The 10,089-nt window shown below is 35.8% G+C and overlaps 1 long non-coding RNA gene across 1 annotated transcript; it reads right to left on the minus strand.

Annotated features, from left to right (window-relative positions):
• Window positions 1–68: 68 nt before the first annotated feature.
• LOC121307988 lies at window positions 69–9,127 on the minus strand. Its single transcript, XR_005948442.1, has 3 exons — window positions 9,057–9,127; window positions 5,296–5,387; window positions 69–514 (listed from the first exon to the last, which is right to left on the minus strand). It is a non-coding gene; the product is annotated as an uncharacterized LOC121307988 (long non-coding RNA).
• Window positions 9,128–10,089: the final 962 nt, after the last annotated feature.

Genomic DNA, 10,089 nt, shown 5'->3' on the forward strand with positions numbered 1-10,089 from the left:
TTGTACAACACAATGTAAAACATCATGACAATCTGAAGGCTTGTTTAAAACTTGAGAAGTCCTTATTTATGTGGCCAGGAAATAAAGCCGTGCAAGAAACATTTAGTAAAATATATTTTTATTAATCATAGAAAATAAATTAACTGATATTCAAGGATGAAAATAAAACTTGCTGAAATATTTTTAATCTGCAAATGATTTCATTTTCCGATTCACGCTCTTAATCTGAACTGTTTGCTGGCCCAGGTGTGACATGCCTGGCAGTGCAGCTTATGCAGGACTGGGAAGTGGAATAAACAGTGAAAATAACACTTGAAAATAAACCGTGACTGGTCATCTCCGAAGGTGCTTTTTTTTGGTGCTACAGATCATAAAAACAAACAAATGAAAAGACATTACATATGGAAGTACCTGAGGTGAATCAAAAGGATATCGACTACTGAATTTGAATAGAAGCTGAAACTTTTCTCCTTCATACAGTGTACCGGGGGCTCCTTCCATATCTACAATCCACCTGAAAAACAAATGAACAGTTAGGTTCTTTTTCCAGTTGCATGACCAAGTGTTTGTAGGAGAATGACGACACTAAACACCTTGCGGTATTAACTGTAACACAGCTTTACAGTCTAGCTTTTCATGTTAATATGTTGGGAAAAGATTCTAAAATAGCTTTTTATTTTTTGTTTCTCACTGAAAGAGTGAAACAATCTACAAAGTTCACTTCCTTTGGAGTAGATACAGGTGTGCAATAGAATTATCATTACACCGTTAATTCCATTTGAGAAAATTGTCTAACAGATGTTTTTTCTTTTGTCAAGCAAACAGACACAAATAATGAGGCTAGTGTTTACACATGTTTATGAAGAGTGCATTACTGTGCCACAACATGCAACACAGAAGAGGTTACTAGTAGAAATCTTCAAGCAACAGAGCACTGCTTAGCATCACACAACACAGTCTTATCTTTCTAAAGAGAGCATGGGTCTACAAAACAACACAAAATACACAAGACAGATTAGGTACTTATGCCGGAAAAAGTGGAATTATTTTGGCAGACAATTCTTAAACTGTTAGTAGCAGAATGAAGAAAATAATGCTGAAGTCAGGTGCCTTTATACCTACATATAAAAGACAACAGAGTGTCTTTTCATAAGCTACATATAAAGGAGGGAGTATTTTTTTCTTCTTTTTCCTCCAGCAGTGGAGGATTTTGAAATAACCTTAAGTATAACTGGCTTCATTGACCAACTGAAAATGTTAACAGGTTTTCATTATATAAATCTGGTTACCACACATTCTTTTTCATGGAAAGACTCCAATTGTCATTCAAACACGTCTGTCCAGACCCACTATAATTAATAATTGTGTATTGTAATTTGTACAGTAGATCTGAATGTTGAGGCATGTTGTCATGTTAAGATGAATAGTTAAAGAAATCATTTCGTCATTGTCACACTGCCATTTACTAGAGGTGTTAATAGTTCATATTTCTTCACTGCCTTTTCCATTTACAATATACTGTACACAGTCTTACACAAATATATGTTGCAGTAATATATAAAATGAAGATGGAAGGCATATTATGATGACTTTTCTGATTTTTTACAAACATTCCCAATATGTTGATGTTTAAAAACATGTAAATAGTAGAGTTTAAACATTTAGGAAATTAAACAGAAACCAACACCCATACCATTTACCATGAAGGTCTCACAATCTGGGGATTTAAAGATCTAAGTGGATCTAGGGAACGACAATCCAAGCCAGGAACCATTTAATTATCTGTAACTAATTAAAAAGGGGGTTGCAACCGTGATGCGATTCAGGAAATAAAACCAGTAAAAGCAGGATGGCGCGAAACCAATGCACAGAATTGTCAGAAGCACTTGCAGTCGATACAAAACTTAACTGGATGCCAGCCTGAATAATGTACAGCTCAGCCCTATAGTAGTTTCAAATGAATAAAACTGACAGCACTATATGTTCAAAATAGGTGCCTACCATTCCAGTGTTTGTTGAATTCCAACACAGGCACACCTCATTCTACTGAATGAGGTACTGATTAGGGGATCACCTGAACCAAATCTTATTTAACGAGGAAAAGTATAAAAACCACTCCTGTGGTCATCACTATCCTCTTGCAATAGGACCAGCTGGATGGCAAAACAGTGCTAGTAGTACCTCAAAAGTAATTGGAATCAAAAAATAACTATTGACCATGCCCAAAGAGTTGAAAAGGAAAGTTTTGAGTGAGGAAAAGAAGGGTTCAATTCTGGCTTTACTGGCAGAGGGATACAGTGAGCGTCGGGTTGCTTCCATCCTTAAAATTTCAAAGACGGCGGTTCATAAGAACAAGGTCAAGCAGCACACATTGGGGACAACAAAGCTACAGACCGGCAGAGGGCGAAAACGACTCTCCACTGACCGGGATGACCGCCAACTCATTCGAATGTCACTCAGCAACCGTAGGATGACATCAAGTGACCTACAAAAAGAATGGCAAACGGCAGCTGGGGTGAAGTGCACGGCGAGGACGGTTCGAAACAGGCTCCTAGGGGCAGGGCTGAAGTCGTGCAAAGCTAGAAAAAAGCCCTTCATCAATGAGAAGCAAAGAAGAGCCAGGCTGAGGTTTGCAAAAGACCATAAGGATTGGACCGTAGAGGACTGGAGTAAGGTCATCTTCTCTGATGAGTCCAATTTTCAGCTTTGCCCAACACCTGGTCGTCTAATGGTTAGACGGAGACCTGGAGAGGCCTACAAGCCACAGTGTCTCGCACCCACTGTGAAATGTGGTGGAGGATCGGTGATGATCTGGGGGTGCTTCAGCAAGGCTGGAATCGGGCAGATTTGTCTTTGTGAAGGACGCATGAATCAAGCCAAGTACAAGGTTGTCCTGGAAGAAAACTTGCTTCCTTCTGCTCTGACAATGTTCCCCAACTCTGAGGATTGGTTTTTCCAGCAGGACAATGCTCCATGCCACACAGCCAGGTCAATCAAGGTGTGGATGGGACCACCAGATCAAGACCCTGTCATGGCCAGCCAAATCTCCAGACCTGAACCACATTGAAAACCTCTGGAATGTGCTCAAGAGGAAGACGGATGGTCACAAGACATCAAACAAAGCCAAGCTGCTTGAAATATTGTGCCAGAAGTGGCATAAAGTCACCCAACATCAAAGTGAAAGACTGGTGGAGAGCATGCCAATACGCATGAAAGCTGTGATTGAAAATCAGGGTTATTTCACCAAATTTTGATTTCTGAACTCTTCCTAAGTTAGTATTAGTATTGTGTTGTTTAAAAATGAGTATGACTTATTTTCTTTGCATTATTCGGTCTGAAAGAAAAAAAAAAAAAAAACACACTAGCATCTTTTTTGCTATTTTGACCATTTGTTATTTTCTACAAATAAATGCTCTAAATGAAAATATTATTAGTTGGAATTTGGGAAAAATGTTGTCAGCAGTTTATAGAATAAAACAAAAATATTAAATTTTACCCAAACACATACCTATAAATCGTAAAACCAGAGAAATTGATACGTTTTTTTCTTTTTGCAGTGGTCTCTTGATTTTTTTCCAGAGCTGTATATGTGTGTGTGTAAAGAAAAACAGAGGATCAACTCAGCTGCTCTTGACCCTCTCTTTGAAATGTTTTTGAAAGTCCAGATTAGAATGCACATGCATCTCTACCTAAAGTCACATGTGCTGCTTCAGATTTCATAAGCATGCCAGTAATCTGGGGAAACAGATGCAGATATGTCATTGCAAAATGCCTCACGTTTTCCAACACTAGCCCAGCTTTCAAGTGAAATTATTCTGTAGAATAATGTTTGCTTGTTCAGAAAAAAATAAATAAATAAGTAAACCTCTGCAATGCCATTACTTTGTGAAGAAACAACAATGGCAAGAAAACCAGATATAGTAAAAATCTAGCTATCTATCACACACCTAATAATGATATCTATATAATAGTATAATACTAGTATATATATATAAATAATATATATTATATTTTTGTGTATGGGGGGGGGGGGGGGGTTTTGGGATGATGGGCTGCATTTATTTACTTTTGTTTTATGTAGTGATACACACAAGAAAAAAGTTTAACATCCCACTGTATGACATCCTTCGCTTTGTAGTTAATTTGGTGGGGTAAAGAAAGACCTTCACAACATATTCTTACTTCTGGGAAATATTTTGTTTTATTAAAAGGTGTGAACAGAATCTTTTTTGCTGTATCCCAGCTTTGTCCTTATCACAACCAAGGTTTCTTCAACATATCTCCAGATCATTGATAATCTATAGTAAGGAATATATATATATATATTATATACTAGTATATATATATATTAATAATATATTATATAATATATATACTATATATAATGTTAATGCACACAGACGGTATAACAAAACAATCTATCTTTTACTTGGGGAGGGGGGGGGGGGAACATTTCCCAAAATACATGTTTCTTTTAAACATCCCATTACAAATGACTGACTAAAGACACACAGTACTTCGAACAGAAATATGTTTTAATTAAAAATTAAAGGAGGACAAAACACTGCACTTGGTGCTAACAGTTTTCCAAGTCTATAAAATCAAAGACAAAGCAAAGTTTTATATACTGGTGTGGAGATTGTAGTACTGTATACTCATAAAGATACTGAGTCTGTATAAAGCATATAAAGAGACATGCTATATTTGGATTAATCATAATAAAATGCTGTTGGCAGAAACAATGTTTTGAAGAATTAATCCTTTACTCAAAAGCCCTGTTCTTTGTTGTTTGTTTGCATCAGCATAAATAACCTTTTTTAATTTAAGAATTTGGCATCACCCTCAGAGAGCTGTCAATGGAATTTTCTTTTGTTGTATTATTATTATTATTATTTCCTGAGAAATTAATCACTGCATTTCTAGGTTTTATGCACATCATCAGAAAGATGATGATAAATCTTAACCCAACACAGCAAGGTCCCTCGGGGACTGGTTAACCCTTGTCATTGCCAACATATTTCTCTGTTAACATAACAATATTACAAGTTTTATTCTTAATATGATTCACCATCTTCTCTGCTTTCCGGAAATTTTAAATGTCAGTAACACAAACGCTATGCTTGCATGTATGTTTTTGTTTATTAATGGTTAGCAGTTTTACGATAAAATAAACAGGAGGTAAGTTATTTAAATGTGTAAATTCAATAGACCTGTAAAAATGTAATGATTGTGTTAGTTTCACATCAAGTGTCTGTAACACATACAATACAAATCAAACATGTCGGATGTACTTACTGTGTTATTGTGTTCTGCACACTCTTCTCATTTAATGTCATTCCAGGGGGTGGCTCATTCTGTAAAGCTAATAGTTCCTTCTGTAGCCTTTTCTGAAACAACAACAAAACATTTGTGTGCACCATTTAATGCAGTCATAATTTATGAATACTTAACCAACTGCCGAGACTATTGTACTGTCAAAACGATTCAGCATTGTATCATGTAAGATGGATGAAATGGTATCCGTATTTGTCCAGAGATTATAGACAAAGAGAAGGAGATGCGATACATTTTATTTGACTAACTAAACAAAAATTAAATCACAGGTTTTCAAGACCTCAAAGGTCTCTTCTTCAACGCTGAGAGAAAGGACCTTGAGGTCTTGAAAGAGCTGTGAATGATTATTATTTAGCTAGTGCCAATACAAGTATCAAGCTTTCTCCTTACATTGTATTCACTAACTGCGCTTTAGCAATGAAGGAGGTAAAGCTCGTGGAAAAAGCATTCTACTATGTAAAATAATATATACCCTGGAGGCATCTAAGGGGAAGCCTCTTAGAAGTATTTCTGACAAATATCACAGAAACTAATTAAATGGCAGTCACGACAAAGCATCTATTGACTTAGACCGTTATTATGGTCCTAAATTAAGGTCTGGTTCAACCTCAGACCATTACAATCAGTCTGAATGAAATGCGACTTCAACATTCCAAACATTTATGCAAGACATTGAATTTTGTGGTTTATTTTTAAACTGTGTTATACCCCTCTTATGAAATGTCCAAATGACACGTTGCCTTTGTGTGGGTATGTGTTCATCTAAGATGTATAGGCTACACAGCCTTTGGTATCTTTAATATTGAATATAAATATAACACATTGGACAACCTCAATTAAGTTAAAACACTGAAGTTGAGGTAAACTTTTTGGAGACTATTTAAGGAGCAGATTAGCAGACAGTGGACACTCATGCAATCGTGTACAGTATAAGGCTCTAGTCCCGGTCTACTACTCCCTCGGTTTAAATATTGTTCCAGTAGCAGCATACTGTCATGCACTGGCATCTAACTTTTTGCATCTAATTGGACAGTTGAGATAATAAAACCAAGGACAAGCGGCAAAACACAAGAGACTAAAACCATGCTTTTAAATATTAAAATAACATTGCACAATTAACACTGCATATACCTGTAGAGGATTTTGGAATTTAGTCACCTGCATTTACAACTGTTTGTGACTCTCCAAAATTATAAAAATGCTAATTTAATGCAATGTACAATAACAAATGTTAGTCATTAATACACAAAACTTAAAAGCTCACGAAAGATTCAGATCTCAATATCTTACTGTAGCTTTTGTAAAAACAAAGCAGACCTGATGACAGACAAACCCAGTAAAACCTCACAAGGCGTTTTACTAAAGCTACTGTAACTAGATAATTGTACTGTATTTGTTGTGTGTAGTCCTTATGAAAGGTACAGGGTTTGCAGTACTGGGAGGGTATGATACAAGACAATGAATATGGGAACATGCCTGCTAAAACTGCAGCATTTCATAAATCACACATGAAATTTGCTAAAAAAAAAGAATCTCGAGTGAAAAATAAAGTGCTCATCTGCTATGCCACTTGGAAGAACATTTTGTGAATATTTCCACATGGCATGGAAGATTAGCACTTTGTTTAGTATTTGAGATCTTCCCTTCAGAGTAGAACATGTAGAAAACAACATTTATGATAGGATAAGGTTTATAGTGAGCAAAGTACCAGCTGACTTTCAAGGTTAAAATTATATTAAATAGGTAAAAATTTTCATAGAGTTGCCCAACAAAGGATTACAGGTATGCAAATTTAATCTGCTAACTTGGACTAACGTTAGTATCACTGATGATCAACTGAATCTTACAAAAAGTTGATTAGCTACTTGGGATCAGATAAACTAGATTAATTTCACAGCAGTACGCAGGTACTGACTTGAAGTAAATAAGGGGGGGGGGGAAAAAAAGCATATGAAGCCAGACCCTTGCGACCACAAAGCCAGCTTGGTTTCACAGGCCCTGATTTGCAGTTATCTTGGACTGCCTAATGTTAAATTGGGTAAGGTAGTCTGAAATTAATGCTATTACTGCACATTTAGTGTTTGTTTTGGTATTATCCTACTTGCAGTGCTTGTATTATGGTTAATAATGCTTTCACTATGTTATATTATGCTGTACTATGTTACATTTTATTATTTTTAAACTTTCATTTTAATCATTTTGTTTCTCTTGGTGGACTGAAGTAGACCAAGTTTAATTCACTTTGCTCACATTTAGAACACAGTTAACCTGTATACTGGTCGAGTATAAAGATATAAGAACGCAGCAAATGGAACAAAAGCTTGGATGGGACTTGTTTTTCATATAATTAAAAACAAAACAACAAAAACACAAAAAAACAAAATGAGGCCCTACTAAGAATACTGAAAATATGAATTTACCAAATCAGTTTAAGCAATAGTTTTGGTTAACAAATGCTATTAAAAACAGTCCAATTGTAACAATTGCTGCTATGTACTGTAGATATTAAAACAATTATACTGTGGTGAAATTAAAAACAATAAAGCTGCTTTTGATATTGAAACAAAATAATCCTGGGATCATTTTAGCCTTTTAAACAGAAATAAATTTGTCTAAATCTACATAAAATCCCCCAACGATCATAAATGTTCCCCACAATACAAAATAACAGCTTGCAATTACAATCCTGTCCGTTATACTGTACCTAAATATAAAGGAAATATAAATTGTCATTGTATTCTTCTGCATCATACGTACTGCGATTTTACTAGTACATTGTGCAAGAGAAAGAGTTCTGTAGTTAGTTAGATGATTTTTTGTTTGGTTTTTGTAGTTAATTAACACAATTTGGTGCAGACGACCAGACATTTTAGTCCGACAAAAAATAAATATCAAAAATAAATAAATAAATAACATAAGCAACAAGGTCTTCGCTTAGTAAGGACACTCCTTCCTGGTGGAGCCAAGACAGGATGAATCTCACGGTTTACTTTTTCACCATCGACTTTAGCCAGCTGCATAACAACATGAGACGATGTATTTTAAATAGAAATGGTCGTGATGTCCTCAGGTGTCTATGATCCATTTGAACATGCAAGTTACCTCGGCAACATCAACTGACAACACCGCAATATATATTTATTCCACATATTTTGTTGTCAACAAAACACTGCTCGCCTCTTTGGACTTTTGTTAGATTTTAAAAAGTTACCACAGTCGTCAACTCAAAAAATAAATAACTAAATTAAGTTGTGTGGTGTGTGTGTGTGTGTGTGTGTTGGATATATATTAATTAGCGTGCAAACAGCCAGCTGCCCAAACGTACATAACTGTTTTGTTTTTTTTTTTTAATTAAATTTCAACAAAGTAACACGGAGTGCATTTGCCTATGTATCAGGTTCCCACACCCCGAGCTCCAGGTATTGCCGCCATCACCTGTGTTTTACACACCACTGTTTTCTAATTCTAGTGCTACTACTAGTTGGCTAGGTGATTTTACTAAGCAGGCTTCGGACACAAAACTGTCCCTCTCAAATCCACCCCCCCTAACTACTGCCGGGTCTTTTCTATCTAGCTCAGGGAGAAAAAAAAAAACAGTTCATAACCCGGCGAAATAAACAAGACTGTGACTGTCTGTATGCCACGCGTTTTGAAGTTAGATACGCGGCGAGAGGAAAATATACCAACTGAATACAGCGTTTCACTTCCAGATAGACACCTACCTGCATCGACGCCATTATAGAAACCCCCCTGCACCAGAGAGGACGCAGCAGAGCATAACGTCAAATACGTCACGTGGAAGGGGCCGTCATGTGTGTACATAATGCGCTTCTTTAGTGTGACGGCACATCCGCTGCTAGGTGGTTGTAAACAAGCGGGCGAGCCAATGGAAGAAGGCATTAGTGCGTTTTAACCCTCTGTAAATTAAACTGTAGGAGGTCATTTTGTAATATACATCAAAAAGGAGTAAACATCATGGTCTAGTGTTGTGCTGCAGACTGCGAGCACCATTCAGAAACTTCCTGAGAAAGAAAAATGCGTTTCGTCTACATAGTTTCTGTATTTGTATATATTTTCTGTGCCTAAATCATATAAGAATCAATACTAGGGGGCAAGACATGTCGTCGTTTGTTGAATAGGCTAGAGTATCCATATAAAAAATAAACACGGCAGGCATTTGTGTATAACCATGGTAATTTTATCGTGTTGATTGTATTATATATTGGTATACTACAGAGAACAACGAAGCACAACAATGTACACAGAGATAGAGTGCGAACAGCTCTATATCCAAAGAAAAATAGGATCCAACAGGATACAGTCAATATATTTACTGAAGAAGAAAATTAATTGATAAAACTCAGTATTTATATAAATATATGTTTATTCATATACATACTGCATACTTTGCACAGAGGGACAATTTACTTCTTTAAGAAAAGCTTGATAATATTGTTTCATTCTCATTTGAATGTAATAGACAAGTTATTTGATAACTACCTAGATTTTGAAGCAATTGAATGTTTCTGATTTTGAAAGAATATGCAGTTATTATACAGCTATGGCCAAAAGTTTTTGGCATTCACCCTAACGCATAATTAAACAATAACATAATCAACAAACAAACAAACAAACAAAAACTTGTGTGAACATCATTTAAAATTTATTTAATATCATGTAATCAAAACTAGAGAATGATGTTGGAAAAGTCTACCAGAAGCCATAATACTATTACAGAATTTCATGTTAGATTTA

The sequence above is a fragment of the Polyodon spathula genome, unplaced genomic scaffold (genome assembly GCF_017654505.1).
Source record: "Polyodon spathula isolate WHYD16114869_AA unplaced genomic scaffold, ASM1765450v1 scaffolds_67, whole genome shotgun sequence".
In the NCBI taxonomy this organism is placed as follows: Eukaryota; Metazoa; Chordata; class Actinopteri; order Acipenseriformes; family Polyodontidae; genus Polyodon; species Polyodon spathula.